The sequence below is a fragment of the Oncorhynchus gorbuscha genome, linkage group LG10 (genome assembly GCF_021184085.1).
Source record: "Oncorhynchus gorbuscha isolate QuinsamMale2020 ecotype Even-year linkage group LG10, OgorEven_v1.0, whole genome shotgun sequence".
Lineage (NCBI taxonomy): Eukaryota > Metazoa > Chordata > Actinopteri > Salmoniformes > Salmonidae > Oncorhynchus > Oncorhynchus gorbuscha.
Window position 1 is genome coordinate 29,825,149 of NC_060182.1, and position 18,161 is coordinate 29,843,309.

An 18,161-nucleotide genomic window follows, 5' to 3' on the forward strand; every position below is an offset into this window, starting at 1 on the left:
GAGGAGGAACGTTTTAGTACCATACCTCAGAGAGGAGGAACGTTTTAGTACCATACTTCAGAGAGGAGGAACGTTTTAGTACCATACCTCAGAGAGGAGGAACGTTTTAGTACCATACTTCAGAGAGGGGGAACGTTTTAGTACCATACCTCAGAGAGGAGGAACGTTTTAGTACCATACCTCAGAGAGGAGGAACGTTTTAGTACCATACTTCAGAGAGGGGGAACGTTTTAGTACCATACTTCATACCTCAGAGAGGAGGAATGTTTTAGCACCATACCTCAGAGAGGAGGAACGTTTTAGTACCATACCTCAGAGAGGAGGAATGTTTTAGTACCATACCTCAGAGAGGAGGAACGTTTTAGTACCATACTTCAGAGAGGAGGAATGTTTTAGTACCATACTTCAGAGAGGAGGAACGTTTTAGTACCATACTTCAGAGAGAGGGAACGTTTTAGTACCATACTTCAGAGAGGAGGAACGTTTTAGTACCATACTTCAGAGAGGGGGAACGTTTTAGTACCATAATTCAGAGAGGAGGAACGTTTTAGTACCATACTTCAGAGAGGAGGAACGTTTTAGTACCATACTTCAGAGAGGGGGAACGTTTTAGTACCATACTTCAGAGAGGGGGAACGTTTTAGTACCATACCTCAGAGATGAGGAACATTTTAGTACCATACTTCAGAGAGGAGGAACGTTTTAGTACCATACTTCAGAGAGGAGGAACGTTTTAGTACCATACTTCAGAGGGGGAACGTTTTAGTACCATACCTCAGAGAGGAGGAACGTTTTAGTACCATACCTCAGAGAGGAGGAACGTTTTAGTACCATACCTCAGAGAGGAGGAACGTTTTAGTACCATACCTCAGAGAGGAGGAACGTTTTAGTACCATACCTCAGAGAGGAGGAACGTTTTAGTACCATACTTCAGAGAGGAGGAACGTTTTAGTACCATACCTCAGAGAGGAGGAACGTTTTAGTACCATACCTCAGAGAGGAGGAACGTTTTAGTACCATACCTCAGAGAGGAGGAACGTTTTAGTACCATACCTCAGAGAGGGGGAACGTTTTAGTACCATACTTCAGAGAGGAGGAACGTTTTAGTACCATACCTCAGAGAGGAGGAACGTTTTAGTACCATACCTCAGAGAGGGGGAACGTTTTAGTACCATACTTCAGAGAGGAGGAACGTTTTAGTACCATACCTCAGAGAGGAGGAACGTTTTAGTACCATACCTCAGAGAGGAGGAACGTTTTAGCACCATACTTCAGAGAGGGGGAACGTTTTAGCACCAGTGAGGACAGCTTGTTAATGCTCTAACCGCTCAGTTTAATGCACCTCCCTGGTCAACAGCAGGCTGCTACCATAGCAACAAAACCAGATAGTGGTTGGTTTAAGGAGCCTGGGCTAACCAAGCTTAGCCTTGGCTTAAAGACAATGTCCCAGCTATTCATGAATAACGTCCCGTAGTTAGTCTATTCTTCTGGTAAGCTCATTGATGGGAGAGAGAACACTTTCTTTTCAAATGCACACATTCTTGCACTAACTCGGCACCTAACAGGATAGAACACACATGAGATTATGCGAGGAAGCACACATGCACGGCAGGCAAATCAACTCCAAACCGGAGTCACGTTGATCCTCTCAACTATATTAAGACGTCCGCCTCACAAATCAGATTTCAGTCAGCTGATACTTCCTCCCTTCTTTCTTTGAAAGAGGAGAGAAGCAACTCCACATCAAACAGAGACCTTCAAATAGCTGCTATTAATTGCCTGTGCTGACAGAGCTAACGTTTCTCCACTCTACTCTACCATACCTGAATCAATACCCCCATCGTCTCTTCATTACAGCAGTCTACTCTCTATGTAAGCCCTGTGATGGCCAATGAGTCACATTATGTCACCCTCTTACTCTGCTATACGGGACAATAAAACATGTCTCTCTACTTGACTTTTATCCCCCTGTACATCAGGGGACATGACATCAGTCAGAACCCGTGCATAGATTCAGTACATTACAAACCAGACCATCTCCATGACAGCTGGGGTCAAGGATGATCCTACATAAAGTCGATTTAACATTCTTCTCCTGAGAAAACGTTGGTCCTGCTTTGGTCTAACCCAGCTCTCCTCTGTGTGTCTTTATTGTCAGAACAACAGAGAGGAACTGCCAGGTATAAATCTAATGCTAAGCAGAATTTCTCTCCTCGCAGCTGAACGGCCAGTTTTATGTTTCTCTCCGGGCCCAGCGTTTACAGTGGGGAGATGTACGATGGGGTATCTGGAACTTTTAATGAACTGCCTGTGAATATGGGGAATGGTAAATTGTTCTGTCAGCTTGGGAAATTGAGTTTTGATGTTTGAGGCACAGCACAGGCCTTCCACAATGGCATTTCTATTATCCAATGAGGAGAGACAAATAGAGAAAATGAAGGAGGGGATAGGTAGGACAAACAGAGTGCTTCTCTCTCTTTCTCTCTCATTCTCTCTTCTCTCTCTCTCTCTCTCTCTCTCTCTCTCTCTCTCTCTCTCTCTCTCTCTCTCTCTCTGTCTCTCTCTTTCTCTCTCTGTCTCTCTCTTTCTCTGTCTCTCTCTCGGTCTCTCTCTCAATCTTCTCTCTCTCTCTCTCTCTCTCTCTCTCTCTCTCTCTCTCTCTCTCTCTCTCTCTCTCTCTGTCTCTCTCTTTCTCTCTCTGTCTCTCTCTCAATCTTTCTATCTCTCTCTTTCTGTCTCTCTCTCTCTCTCTCTCACTCTCTCTCGCTCTCTCGCCACCAACCCTTACACACCCGTCTCAAACAGATTTATCTGGAACCCTGTCCCTATAGGAACTAATAGGACAAATAAAAAGTGAGATTAAGGCCCTGCTGGCTGGATTAGGTACTGGGAATACACCCCCCACAGTATGGGGAGATAATCATGTTTTAATCCATCACACATGCTGAACACCCTCAGGGGACAAGATGATGTATGAGACAATGAGACTAATATTATTCACATTGATGAGATATGTTTCCGTCCCCAATGATGAATAGATACATGTAGTCCCTTCCCCATCTCAACACTAAGGGAGAACAATCCCCTTCAGCTGTTTCCTGGGAACCTGCATCATCAACCCTAAACCTTCACCTCAGGTTGAGTCTCCAATGCTGCCCTGCTCCTTATATAGGGCAATACCTGTGGACCTATTCAAAAGTAGTGCACTGTATAGGGAAGTGTGTCATTTGGGATGCACCCTCAGTGCCTGGGAACAACACTACCCCCTCTCTGTAGCTCCATGCTTCTCAGTTTCCTTGTGATAATCGTAGGTAATAGTAATACCATGGCATAATATGTCATAACAGCTGACATTACGTGTCATAACATGGTCATAACACTGTCATGACCCATATATTTACACCTGTGGTGATATATATAGTGTTATTTTATGGCTGGTTATGACACCTACATAAGAGCGTCAAAACCCACATTTATTCAAATGAGTTATTTCCCTGCCAAGAAGATTCCTTTGGTTTGAAAGTTGGTTACCCGTCCCTGGTGTAATAGAATGTGTGGCTTCATGTCGGCGTCATAACCAGACATAAAATAACACACTAGAGGTCACAACAGGTGTAGATATGGGTCATGACAGTGTTAACATGTAACCTGTTATGACAAGTTATGTCAGCTGTTATGACATGGTTAGGACTGTGTCATAACATGTTATGACACAAGGTGTCAAGTAAAGCGTTACTTAATACCGTTATGTATCATGCTGCGTCTTCGGTAACAGCAGCAGTGAATCTGATATGGTGAAGAAGGCTACATTTATTATGTAAATATCTGTGAGAAAGAGAACAACAGAAAGACATATTGTCCATTCGTGTCTAGTGGCAGACAAGCAACTTCTCAGGGGTTTGATACCGTTAACCAGGCCCACGTCTTAAAACACTGTTCTGTAGCTTAGTGAGGCACTATGCCTCTAAAATCCACACAGATATACACTCCTCCACACACACACACACACACACACACACACACACACACACACACACACACACACACACACACACACACACACACACACACACACACACACACACACACACACACACACACACACACACACACACACACACAAACTAATCATTTAGTTGGACGGTATATACCATGTGTATCCTGTACATACCACTAATAAAACTGGAACTTGAAATTATGTGAAGCCACACTCCCATTTTCTGAAGAATTGCATTATGGGGCCTAAAAGCACGAAAATAGTGTCCACTGCTTGTATACTTCCAATCCGTGAACTTTTGGCATACTAACTATATCCATACTGTGACAAATAAGCATGTTACATACCCAATTTACGTCACAAATAGTACAGTTATTGTAGCTAACATGAGTATTGGAACACAGCTTAGGTGTAAAACTCCATTCCACAGCTTAGATTCTATCCATCTCTTTAGCTGGCGGCTGTTTCTGAGAGAATAGCCATCACTCAGCTCTCCTCCTAGAGTGGGAGAGAGAAGGGGAGAGAGGGAGCGAGGGAGCGAGAGGAAGAAAAGGAGGGGGAGGGAGCGAGGAGAGAAAAGACAGAAGCTCCCCAAAGGCATGAGGCCCATTGACTCCTTCAACAGGAGGAGGTGGAGGCTTTAAAAGAGGAGATAGAGAGAGTAGGAGAAAAAGAGAAATATCTTCAAACCAATTAATTTCCCCACCTCTACTCATCACTCTTTCCCCGTGTGTGTGTGTGTGTGTGTGTGTGTGTGTGTGTGTGTGTGTGTGTGTGTGTGTGTGTGTGTGTGTGTGTGTGTGTGTGTGTGTGTGTGTGTGTGTGTGTGTGTGTGTGTGTGTGTGTGTGTGTGTGTGTGTGTGTGTGTGTGTGTGTGTGTGTGTGTGTGTGTGCAGGTGCGGGTGAGAGGGAGCTGTGTGCAAAGCAGTTTGGAGCTGGCACTGAATCCCAGACTCATTCAGAGCCCTGTCTGTCTGTCACTGCTGCCTGTTCAGATGCTAAAACCAGTCAAATGTGATCTGCTTCTATATACAGCAGATACAGGACAACACACACACCAGCCTGTCTCTGGGGACAGTGAGAGTTCATATTGGTCTTTATTTTTGCCACTGTCAAGGCTGGGACAAAATGAAATGGTTGAACTAGGCCCTATGGGGTGAGAGCTCATCTGACTCACCCCAGGAATGAGGCCATGACCAGGGAACAGCCTGAGGACAGTAGACTATGACCAGGGAACAGCCTAAAGGACAGTAGACATTGACCAGGGAACAACCTGAGGACAGTAGACCATGACCAGGGAACAACCTGAGGACAGTAGACCATGACCAGGGAACAACCTGAGGACAGTAGACATTGACCAGGGAACAACCTGAGGACAGTAGACCATGACCAGGGAACAACCTGAGGACAGTAGACCATGACCAGGGAACAACCTGAGGACAGTAGACCATGACCAGGGAACAACCTGAGGACAGTAGAGCCATGAGGACAGTAGACATTGACCAGGGAACAACCTGAGGACAGTAGACCATGACCAGGGAACAACCTGAGGACAGTAGGCAATGACCAGGGAACAACCTGAGGACAGTAGACCATGACCAGGGAACAACCTGAGGACAGTAGGCAATGACCAGGGAACAACCTGAGGACAGTAAGCCATGGCCAGGGAACAACCTGAGGACAGTAAGCCATGGCCAGGGAACAACCTGAGGACAGTAAGCCATGGCCAGGGAACAACCTGAGGACAGTAGACCATGACCAGGGAACAACCTGAGGACAGTAAGCCATGGCCAGGGAACAACCTGAGGACAGTAGACAAGGGAACAGCCTGAGGACAGTAGGCAATGACCAGGGAACAACCTGAGGACAGTAAGCCATGGCCAGGGAACAACCTGAGGACAGTAGACCATGACCAGGGAACAACCTGAGGACAGTAAGCCATGGCCAGGGAACAACCTGAGGACAGTAAGCCATGGCCAGGGAACAACCTGAGGACAGTAAGCCATGGCCAGGGAACAACCTGAGGACAGTAAGCCATGGCCAGGGAACAACCTGAGGACAGTAAGCCATGGCCAGGGAACAACCTGAGGACAGTAAGCCATGGCCAGGGAACAACCTGAGGACAGTAGGCAATGACCAGGGAACAACCTGAGGACAGTAAGCCATGGCCAGGGAACAACCTGAGGACAGTAAGCCATGGCCAGGGAACAACCTGAGGACAGTAAGCCATGGCCAGGGAACAACCTGAGGACAGTAGACCATGACCAGGGAACAACCTGAGGACAGTAAGCCATGGCCAGGGAACAACCTGAGGACAGTAGACAAGGGAACAGCCTGAGGACAGTAGGCAATGACCAGGGAACAACCTGAGGACAGTAAGCCATGGCCAGGGAACAACCTGAGGACAGTAGACCATGACCAGGGAACAACCTGAGGACAGTAAGCCATGGCCAGGGAACAACCTGAGGACAGTAAGCCATGGCCAGGGAACAACCTGAGGACAGTAAGCCATGGCCAGGGAACAACCTGAGGACAGTAAGCCATGGCCAGGGAACAACCTGAGGACAGTAAACCATGGCCAGGGAACACAGGACCTGAGGACAGTAGACAGGGAACATGACAGAAGACAGGGAACAGCCTGAGGACAGTAGACCATGACCAGGGAACAGCCTGAGGACAGTAGGCCATGACCAGGGAACAGCCTGAGGACAGTAGGCCAGGGAACAGCCTGAGGACAGAAGACAAGGGAACAGCCTGAGGACAGTAGGCCATGGCCAGGGACCAGCCTGAGGACAGTAAGCCATGGCCAGGGAACAACCTGAGGACAGTAGACCATGACCAGGGAACAACCTGAGGACAGTAAGCCATGACCAGGGAACAGCCTGAGGACAGTAGGCCATGACCAGGGAACAGCCTGAGGACAGTAGGCCATGACCAGGGAACAGCCTGAGGACAGTAGGCCATGGCCAGGGAACAGCCTGAGGACAGTAAGCCATGACCAGGGAACAACCTGAGGACAGTAGGCCATGGCCAGGGAACAGCCTGAGGACAGTAGGCCATGGCCAGGGAACAGCCTGAGGACAGTAGACAAGGGAACAGCCTGAGGACAGTAGACAAGGGAACAGCCTGAGGACAGTAGGCCATGGCCAGGGAACAGCCTGAGGACAGTAGACAAGGGAACAGCCTGAGGACAGTAGACAAGGGAACAGCCTGAGGACAGTAGACAAGGGAACAGCCTGAGGACAGTAGGCCAGGGAACAGCCTGAGGACAGAAGACAAGGGAACAGCCTGAGGACAGTAGGCCATGGCCAGGGACCAGCCTGAGGACAGTAAGCCATGGCCAGGGAACAACCTGAGGACAGTAGACCATGACCAGGGAACAACCTGAGGACAGTAAGCCATGACCAGGGAACAGCCTGAGGACAGTAGGCCATGACCAGGGAACAGCCTGAGGACAGTAGGAACAGCCCATAGGCCATGACCAGGGAACAGCCTGAGGACAGTAGACAAGGCTGAGGACATAGAACAGGGAACAGCCTGAGGACCAGGGAACAGCCTGAGGACAGTAAGCCATGACCAGGGAACAACCTGAGGACAGTAGGCCATGGCCAGGGAACAGCCTGAGGACAGTAGGCCATGGCCAGGGAACAGCCTGAGGACAGTAGACAAGGGAACAGCCTGAGGACAGTAGACAAGGGAACAGCCTGAGGACAGTAGGCCATGGCCAGGGAACAGCCTGAGGACAGTAGACAAGGGAACAACCTGAGGACAGTAGGCCATGGCCAGGGAACATCCTGAGGACAGTAGACAAGGGAACAGCCTGAGGACAGTAGACAAGGGAACAGCCTGAGGACAGTAGACAAGGGAACAGCCTGAGGACAGTAGACAAGGGAACAGCCTGAGGACAGTAGGCCAGGGAACAGCCTGAGGACAGTAGACACGGGAACAGCCTGAGGACAGTTGGCAATGACCAGGGAACAGCCTGAGGACAGTAGACCATGACCAGGGAACAGCCTGAGGACAGTATGCCATGGCCAGGGAACAGCCTGAGGACAGTAGACAAGGGAACAGCCTGAGGACAGTAGACAAGGGAACGGCCTGAGGACAGTAGGCCATGGCCAGGGAACAGCCTGAGGACAGTAGACAAGGGAACAGCCTGAGGACAGTAGGCCATGGCCAGGGAACAGCCTGAGGACAGTAGACAAGGGAACAGCCTGAGGACAGTAGACAAGGGAACAGCCTGAGGACAGTAGACAAGGGAACAGCCTGAGGACAGTAGGCCAGGGAACAGCCTGAGGACAGTAGACACGGGAACAGCCTGAGGACAGTTGGCAATGACCAGGGAACAGCCTGAGGACAGTAGACCATGACCAGGGAACAGCCTGAGGACAGTATGCCATGGCCAGGGAACAGCCTGAGGACAGTAGACCAGGAAACAACCTGAGGACAGTAGACCATGACCAGGGAACAGCCTGAGGACAGTAGACAAGGGAACAGCCTGAGGACAGTAGGCCAGGGAACAGCCTGAGGACAGTAGACACGGGAACAGCCTGAGGACAGTTGGCAATGACCAGGGAACAGCCTGAGGACAGTAGACCATGACCAGGGAACAGCCTGAGGACAGTATGCCATGGCCAGGGAACAGCCTGAGGACAGTAGACCAGGGAACAGCCTGAGGACAGTAGACCATGACCAGGGAACAGCCTGAGGACAGTATGCCATGGCCAGGGAACAGCCTGAGGACAGTAGACAAGGGAACAGCCTGAGGACAGTAGACAAGGGAACAGCCTGAGGACAGTAGGCCAGGGAACAGCCTGAGGACAGTAGACAAGGGAACAGCCTGAGGACAGTAGGCCAGGGAACAGCCTGAGGACAGTATAAAAGGTAACAGCCTGAGAACAGTAGGCCATGACCAGGGAACAGCCTGAGGACAGTAGGCCAGGGACCAGCCTGAGGACAGTAGGCCATGGTCAGGGAACAGCCTGAGGACAGTAGTCCATGACCAGGGAACAGCCTGAGGACAGTAGGACAATGAACAGCCTGAGGACAGTAGGCCATGGTCAGGGAACAGCCTGAGGACAGTAGTCCATGACCAGGGAACAGCCTGAGGACAGTAGGACATGGTCAATGAACAGCCTGAGGACAGTAGGCCAGGGAACAGCCTGAGGACAGTAGACCAGGGAACAGCCCCTGAGGACAGTAGGCAATGGCCAGGGAACAGCCTGAGGACAGTAGGCCAGGGAATAGCCTGAGGACAGTAGACCAGGAAACAGCCTGAGGACAGTAGGCCATGGCCAGGGAACAGCCTGAGGACAGTAGGCCATGGCCAGGGACCAGCCTGAGGACAGTAGACCAGGGAACAGCCTGAGGACAGTAGACCAGGAAACAGCCCGAGGACAGTAGGCCATGGCCAGGGAACAGCCTGAGGACAGTAGGTCATGGCCAGGGACCAGCCTGAGGACAGTAGACCAGGGAACAGCCTGAGGACAGTAGACCAGGAAACAGCCCGAGGACAGTAGGTCATGGCCAGGGAACAGCCTGAGGACAGTAGACCATGGCCAGGGAACAGCCTGAGGACAGTAGACCATGGCCAGGGAACAGCCTGAGGACAGTAGGCCATGGCCAGGGAACATGGAGATCCCTACTTCCATTTATCACTCTAACATGCATGCACATGTGGATGACATAGGTAACGTACCAGTGGGCCATCCATGCTCATCTATAATACACAGCCTTGAGTTAATAAATCATAGGATCAGCTGCAATGAAAGTCACCCATAATGGTAATCATATTCATAATATTATGACCCCCCCAAAAAATCTCCAATGCGACCAATGAGATTTCTTCTAGCACCACTGTAGCAGATGTAGTGAGGGAATGTGAGTGTACATTATGTACACTGCTGGTAGTTGGGGGAGGTGTAGAGGACAAGGTGGGGTCCTCTGGGGCAGGGGCTGGCTGCAGTATGAAAGGAAGGGAGAGGGGGGACTATATACAGTAACTAAGTGGAGTCAGCGTGCTGATGGTCCTCTGCTCCAGCAGAGCTACTAGGCTCAGAGGTCCCCTCCCTCTCCCAGGCTCCTGCTAAACCACACTGGGCATAACTACTGCTGCTACCCAGGGAAAGACACGACCTAATCCCCACAGCAGAGATGCAACGCAAGTGCAGTGACATCACCATGTGGTAAATTCCTTTCTAGACCAGGGCTCTCTATCTGGAGAGCTACCGCCCTGTATGTTTAAACCCCGAGCCTAATCTACAGCACCTGATTCTAATAATTAGAGCCAGGTTCGTTACAACTGGGGTTGGACAGAAAACCTGCAGGACTGTCGCTCTCCTAGAACACGGTTGGAGAGCCCTGTTCTAGACCAATAAGAAAGAGAGTTCCAAACCTCTCTGCCAATAACAGCTAATTTTCAGTTTTTACCACCCCACTCAGACCACTCCCAGATAATCCTGTCAAAATGATTACTTGAGAAATTACACCTTCCTAAAAAGCTATTTTTGTTTCTTTTTGACAATCACAGTAAGGTACTCAATTGTTACCCAGAAATGATAGGATTTTTAAATAAAAATGTCTGCATTGGACCTTTAAGGGTGTTGGGCCACAAGACGCCAGAACAGCTTCAATGCACCCTGGCATGGTGTCTGGAACCAGTGTACCAGAGTCTGGAACTCTATTGGAGTTAAATAAAGGTAAAAATAAAATAAAAAATGGCTACGGACGTGAGTGCTACAGGTCTGGTGTCATTTAGGCAGGTTGCCTTTGTGTTCTTGGGCACATGGACTATGGTGGTCTGCTTGAAACATGTTGGTATTACAGACTCAATCAGGGACATGTTGAACATGTCAGTGAAGACACCTGCCAGTTGGTCAGCACATGTCAGTACACCTGCCAGTTGTTAATGCGTCTGTCTCCGCAGTTTTGTGTATGTTGACCTGTTTAAAGGTCTTACTCATGTCGGCTACTGAGAGCGTGATCACACAGTCGTCCGGAACAACTGATGCTCTCATGCATGCCTCAGTGTTGCTTGCCTTGAAGCGAGCATAGAAGTGATTTAACTCATCTGGTAGGCTCGTGTCACTGGGCAGCTCACGGTAGTCTGCAATAGTTTGCAAGCCCTGACACATAAGACGAGCTGGTGTAGTATGATTCAATCTTAGCCCTGTATTGACCCTTTGCCTGTTTGATGGTTCGTCGCAGGGAATAGAAGGATTTTTTGTAAGCTTCTGGGTTAGAGTCCCGCACCTTGAAAGCGGCAGCTCTACCCTTTAGCTCAGTGCGAATGTTGCCTGTAATCCATGGCTTCTGGTTGGGGTATGTACATACAGTCACTGTGGGGACGACGTCCACAATGCACATATTGCACATATTGATGCACATATTCCTGTTTGGCCCTGTCCGGGGGTGTCATCGGATGGGGCCACTGTCTCCTGACCCCTCCTGTCTCAGCCTCCAGTATTTATGCTGCAGTAGTTTATGTGTTGGGGGGGCTAGGGTCAGTTTGTTTTATCTGGAGTACTTCTCCTGTCCTATCTGGTCTTCTGTGTGAATTTAAGTATGCTCTCTCTAATTCTCTCTTTCTTTCTCTCTCTCGGAGGACCTGAGCACTAGGACCATGCCTCAGGACTACCTGACATAATGACTCCTTGCTGTCTCCAGTCCACCTCCAGTTTCAACTGTTCTGCCTGTGATTATTATTATTTGACCATATTGGTCATTTATGAATATTTAAACATCTTGGCCATGTTCTGTTATAATCTCCACCAGGCACAGCCAGAAGAGGACTGGCCACCCCACATAGCCTGGTTCCTCTCTAGGTTTCTTCCTAGGTTTTGGCCTTTCTAGAGTTTTTCCTAGCCACTGTGCTTCTACACCTGCATTGCTTGCTGTTTGGGGTTTTAGGCTGGGTTTCTGCACAGCACTTTGAGATATCAGCTGATGTACGAAGGGCTATATAAATAAAATTGATTTGATTTGATAAAGCCAGTGACTGATGTGGTGTACTCCTCAATGCCATCTCTCTCTCACACACACTCTCTCTATCACTCTGACTCTCTCTCTCACACACACTCTCTCTATCACTCTGACTCTCTCTCTCTCTCTCTCTCTCTCTCTCTCTCTCTCTCTCTCTCTCTCTCTCTCTCTCTCTCTCTCTCTCTCTCTCTCTCTCTCTCTCTCTCTCTCTCTCCAGCTTGCTGCTTGGGGTTTTAGGCTGGGTTTCTGTACAGCACTTTGTGACATCCGCTGATGAGGTGGGCCACCTGAATGTAGCCCACCTCTCAAATAATTTGATGGAAAATGGGTATTGATATTCAGTCATCACTTTGTGGATGTTGTCGGGCGGGAATACAGCTGTAGAGGGCTACAGTTACGATGGGGGGCATTGGTAACCCACCTGTTTGTCCCATAACTAAGGCATTATCAGGAATAGAATGGGACTGAGGAGAGGGTGGGTGGGACTGAAGAGAGGGTGGGTGGGACTGAGGAGAGGGTGGGTGGGACTGAAGGGAGGAGAAGGAGGCCATGGGGTGTTAAAAAGCAATCCAGAGGAGAGAGAGGGGGCATTTTAAGGAAGCCGTTTCAACTTAAACCTCATAGATGAATCCTTAGCAGTAAGCCTGGTGGCCTTCTTATCTCTCATCACCCTGCTAACCATTCTGATAGAGAGAGAGGCTGAGATAGAGGGGGGGGGGTCTTCCAGTAATGATGGAGGAAACCTCTTTAATGCGTGAGATGAGGACCTCCAATTTGAGCTTAGGGGAGAAACCACATGAAAGAAAAGAGAGAGCAGGGAGAAAAGGAGAAGGGTACAAATAACTGGAGTAGAGGTTCTGTTACCTGTGATGAAGGGTGCTGACTGGGGGAGGAACGTGTGTGTGGTTAGAGGGTGCTGACTGGGGGAGGAACGTGTGTGTGGGTAGAGGGTGCTGACTGGGGGAGGAACGTGTGTGTGGGTAGAGGGTGCTGACTGGGGAGGAACGTGTGTGTGGGTAGAGGGTGCTGACTGGGGAGGAACGTGTGTGTGGGTAGAGGGTGCTGACTGTGTGTGGGTAGAGGGTGCTGACTGGGGGAGGAACGTGTGTGTGGGTAGAGGGTGCTGACTGGGGGAGGAACGTGTGTGTGGGTAGAGGGTGCTGACTGGGGAGGAACGTGTGTGTGGGTAGAGGGTGCTGACTGGGGGAGGAACGTGTGTGTAGAGGGTGCTGACTGGGGGAGAGGGTGCTGAGGGTGCTGGGGGAGGAACGTGTGTGTGGGTAGAGGGTGCTGACTGGGGGAGGAACGTGTGTGTGGGTAGAGGGTGCTGACTGGGGGAGGAACGTGTGTGTGGGTAGAGGGTGCTGACTGGGGGAGGAACGTGTGTGTGGGTAGAGGGTGCTGACTTGGGAGGAACGTGTGTGTGGGTAGAGGGTGCTGACTGGGGGAGGAACGTGTGTGTGGGTAGAGGGTGCTGACTGGGGAGGAACGTGTGTGTGGGTAGAGGGTGCTGACTGGGGAGGGTGGACTGGGGGAACGTGTGTGTGGGTAGAGGGTGCTGACTGGGGGAGGAACTGACTGTGTGTGGGTAGAGGGTGCTGACTGGGGGAGGAACGTGTGTGTGGGTAGAGGGTGCTGACTGGGGGAGGAACGTGTGTGTGGGTAGAGGGTGCTGACTGGGGGAGGAACGTGTGTGTGGGTAGAGGGTGCTGACTGGGGAGGAACGTGTGTGTGGGTAGAGGGTGCTGACTGGGGAGGAACGTGTGTGTGTGCTGACTGGGGAGGAACGTGTGTGTGGGTGACTGACTGGGGGAGGAACGTGTGTGTGGGTAGAGGGTGCTGACTGGGGAGGAACGTGTGTGTGGGTAGAGGGTGCTGACTGGGGAGGAACGTGTGTGTGGGTAGAGGGTGCTGACTGGGGGAGGAACGTGTGTGTGGGTAGAGGGTGCTGACTGGGGGGGAACGTGTGTGTGGGTAGAGGGTGCTGACGTGTGTGTGGGTAGAGGGTGCTGACTGAACGTGTGTGTGGGTAGAGGGTGCTGACTGGGGAGGAACGTGTGTGTGGGTAGAGGGTGCTGACTGGGGGAGGAACGTGTGTGTGGGTAGAGGGTGCTGACTGGGGGAGGAACGTGTGTGTGGGTAGAGGGTGCTGACTGGGGGAGGAACGTGTGTGTGGGTAGAGGGTGCTGACTGGGGGAGGAACGTGTGTGTGGGTAGAGGGTGCTGGGGAGGAACGTGTGTGTGGGTAGAGGGTGCTGACTGGGGAGGAACGTGTGTGTGGGTAGAGGGGTGCTGACTAGAGGGGGAGGAACGTGTGTGTGGGTAGAGGGTGCTGACTGGGGGAGGAACGTGGTGTGGGTAGAGGGTGCTGACTGGGGGAGGAACGTGTGTGTGGGTAGAGGGTGCTGTGCTGGTGCTGACTGGGGGAGGAACGTGTGTGTGGGTAGAGGGTGCTGGGCAGGGGGAGGAACGTGTGTGTGGGTAGAGGGTGCTGGGCAGGGGGAGGAACGTGTGTGTGGGTAGAGGGTGCTGGGCAGGGGGGTGGAGCTCAGTATACTGGAAATCAAACACAACCAATCACATAGAGTGCTGGAGCGGCACAAAAACACAGAGGAAACACACAACCATTAGGTTTGGGTAGTGCATAAATAGGAGGGCTTGGTGCCGTGAGAGTGTATGATTGTTTAAAAACGATTTCATATTCATATTATAGCGTGTGTGAATTTTTTACCTGTTTGTCTGTGAGGGCATAGATGTGCTGGTAGTCTGGGCTGAAGAGCAGATCTCTGTGGATGGGACTCCCCTCGCTCACCACCCCATTCTCATACAGCATGGCAGGATGGTTGATAGAATTCACCAGGATCTGAAACACACAGGACAGGACAGAGACGTCATCACACTCACAGTACACTCACAGTACACTCACAGGCAGGATAACACACAATCGCAATCAGCATTACAGTCAGAGGACAGGACACAGTCACCAGTACAGTGCAACACAGCCCAGACTGGTATGTTCTCAGGAAGGTTCCGGCAGGTCAGAAGTGAAATACGGCAGGTCGTCTCTGTAATGTGAGACTTTACACGGCCAAATAAAAGTGGATTGTGTGTAATGTCAGTGACAGAATGATAGAGCTCTGTGGCGCATCCCAACCACAACATAAAGGAAACCAATGGCCGCTGTAAATCTGACTGTCTATTTCTGCTCCACAACCATTAATCATTACACAACTTTACACAATGCTGGCTGCTGCTGCACTCTCCCCAAAATAAACAACACTCTCACACACACTCTCTCTCTATCACTGACTCTCTCTCACACACACTCTCTCTATCACTCTGACTCTCTCTCTCACACACACTCTCTCTCTATCACTCTGACTCTCTCTCTCACACACACTCTATCACTCTGACTCTCTCTCTCACACACACTCTCTCTCTATCACTCTGACTCTCTCTCTCACACACACTCTCTCTATCACTCTGACTCTCTCTCACACACACTCTCTCTCTATCACTGACTCTCTCTCACACACACTCTCTCTATCACTCTGACTCTCTCTCTCTCACACACTCTCTCTCTATCACTCTGACTCTCTCTCTCACACACACTCTCTCTCTCACACACACTCTCTCTCTATCACTCTGACTCTCTCTCACACACACTCTCTCTCTATCACTCTGACTCTCTCTCTATCACTCTGACTCTCTCTCTCACACACACTCTCTCTCTATCACTCTGACTCTCTCTCTCACACACTCTCTCTATCACTCTGACTCTCTCTCACACACACTCTCTCTCTATCACTGACTCTCTCTCACACACACTCTCTCTATCACTCTGACTCTCTCTCTCACACACACTCTCTCTCTATCACTCTGACTCTCTCTCACACACACTCTCTCTCTATCACTCTGACTCTCTCTCTCACACACACTCTCTCTCTATCACTCTGACTCTCTCTCACACACACACTCTCTCTATCACACACTCTCTCTCTCTCACACACACTCTCTCTCTATCACTCTGACTCTCCCTCTCACACACACTCTCTCTATCACTCTGACTCTCTCTCTCACACACACTCTCTCTCTATCACTCTGACTCTCTCTCTCACACTCTGACTCTCTCGTTCTCTCTCTCTCTCTCACACACACTCTCTCTCTATCACTCGGACTCTCTTCCATTCTCTCTCTCACACACACTCTCTCTATCACTCTGACTCTCTCTCTCACACACACTCTCTCTCTATCACTCTGACTCTCTCTCTCACACACACTCTCTCTCTATCACTCTGACTCTCTCTCTCACACACACTCTCTCTCTGTCACTCTGACTCTCTCGTTCTCTCTCTCTCACACACACTCTCTCTCTATCTCTCGGACTCTCTTCCATTCTCTCTCTCACACACACTCTCTATCACTCTCACACACACACACACACACACACACACACACACACACACACACACACACACACACACACACACACACACACACACACACACACACACACACACACACACACACACACACACACACACACACACACACACACACACACACACTCCCCTATCGTCACTGACCAACTATTCCATTTCTACACAGCTGAAAGTTGAAATCCCTCTTCCTCATGTTACGCTGTAATTACAAAGGAATGATGTGAACACTGTAATGGCTGATGCATGCAGGGATGATCATGTACAACAGAATACCTAATAAGAATCATCTGCATCAAACCAGGTACTCAGCAAGTACTCAAAAGATCACAACAAGGGTCTAATACATATTCAGCTATTCTGGCTCCAGAAATGCCTCCCTGTACAGTAGAAGGTCTTAGTATAATAATAATCAATCAGAGTTGTGTTGCCCTTTGACTGGTTGCCAGGGGCGAGCAGCAGCGATTACTGGCTGAATGTGCTGCTGTGTTTGTCCTTACAGTGCAGAAGTCAGTCTGATCTCCACAGTGTGTTCTGTCCCACTGGAGTTCTGCCTGCCTGATAACATAACCACAGACTGCTAGACCCTGGGCAGACCCTGCTGCATTTAGCTAACGTACTGCAGCGGAGCTACATGCCTTTATTTTAAGGGGGGCTAACTCACTAAAACAAATGGTCCTTGGATAATAACAACAGCTGCCCCCCTCTACCTCTACCTTAGTGGGTATATTGATGTGAGGTTCAGGGAGCGTGACCTCCCCGTCCCCTCGTATTTCAGGCTCTAATGATGTACCCAGGCCGCGTGCCAGGTCAGCCTGATTAATAGCCCGCCTTGTCTCTAGCTCTCTCCCTCTCTGCCTGGGCACTGGGGAGGATATTACCTGACTGAGCCTGACCATACCACAATACTACCACCTCTTTCAGAGAGGGCTGGAGAGGAGAGGAGGGGAGGGGTGGATAGGGGGTGGAGAGGAGAGGAGGGGTGGAGAGGGGGGGTGGAGAGGAGGGGAGGGGTGGAAAGGAGGGGAGGGGTGGAGAGAAGGGGTGGAGAGGAGGGGAGGGGTGGAGAGAAGGGGTGGAGAGGAGGGGAGGGGTGGAGAGGAGGGGTGGAGAGAAGGGTAGGGAGGTTTGGAGAGGATGAGTACAGAGGAGAGGAGTGGAGGGGAGGGGTGGAGAGGATGAGTAGAGAGGAGAGGAGGGGAGGGGTGGAGAGGAGGGGATGAGTAGAGAGGAGAGTAATGGAGAAGAAAGGAGAGGAAGGTAGAGAAGAGGATAGGAAAGAAGATGAGGGGAAAGGAGATGAGGGGAGGAGGGGAAAGGAGATGAGGGGAGAAGGGGAAAGGAGATGAGGGAAGGAGAGGAAAAGAGATGAGGGGAAGAGATGAGGGGAGGAGGGGAAAGGAGATGAGGGGAGGAGGGGAAAGGAGATGAGGGGAGGAGGGGAAAGGAGATGAGGAGAGGAGGGGAAAGGAGATGAGGGAAAGGAGATGAAGGGAGGGTGAGAGAGCACACGCCTCAGCTCCAAAGGCCCTCTGACACCAGTCAGGCTGCTCCTACTTTTAGGAAGTGCCCTGCCCTGTAGCTTGGAACACAGCACATTGACGTGATTTGGGTGAAATGGTTCAGGAGGACACAGAGCCAGACCAGCAGGCAACTTTATGGTCTTTAACTCCAGTCTCCCCAACACCTGCTATAGTGCTGTATTCTCCAGAGGAGCTCCACAGTCAAGGGTCATCCAGTAGAAT

At 50.5% G+C, this 18,161-nt stretch overlaps 1 pseudogene; it reads right to left on the minus strand.

Annotated features, from left to right (window-relative positions):
- LOC124045843 overlaps positions 1-18,161 on the minus strand; it is a 329,729-nt pseudogene that overhangs the window by 123,732 nt on the left and 187,836 nt on the right.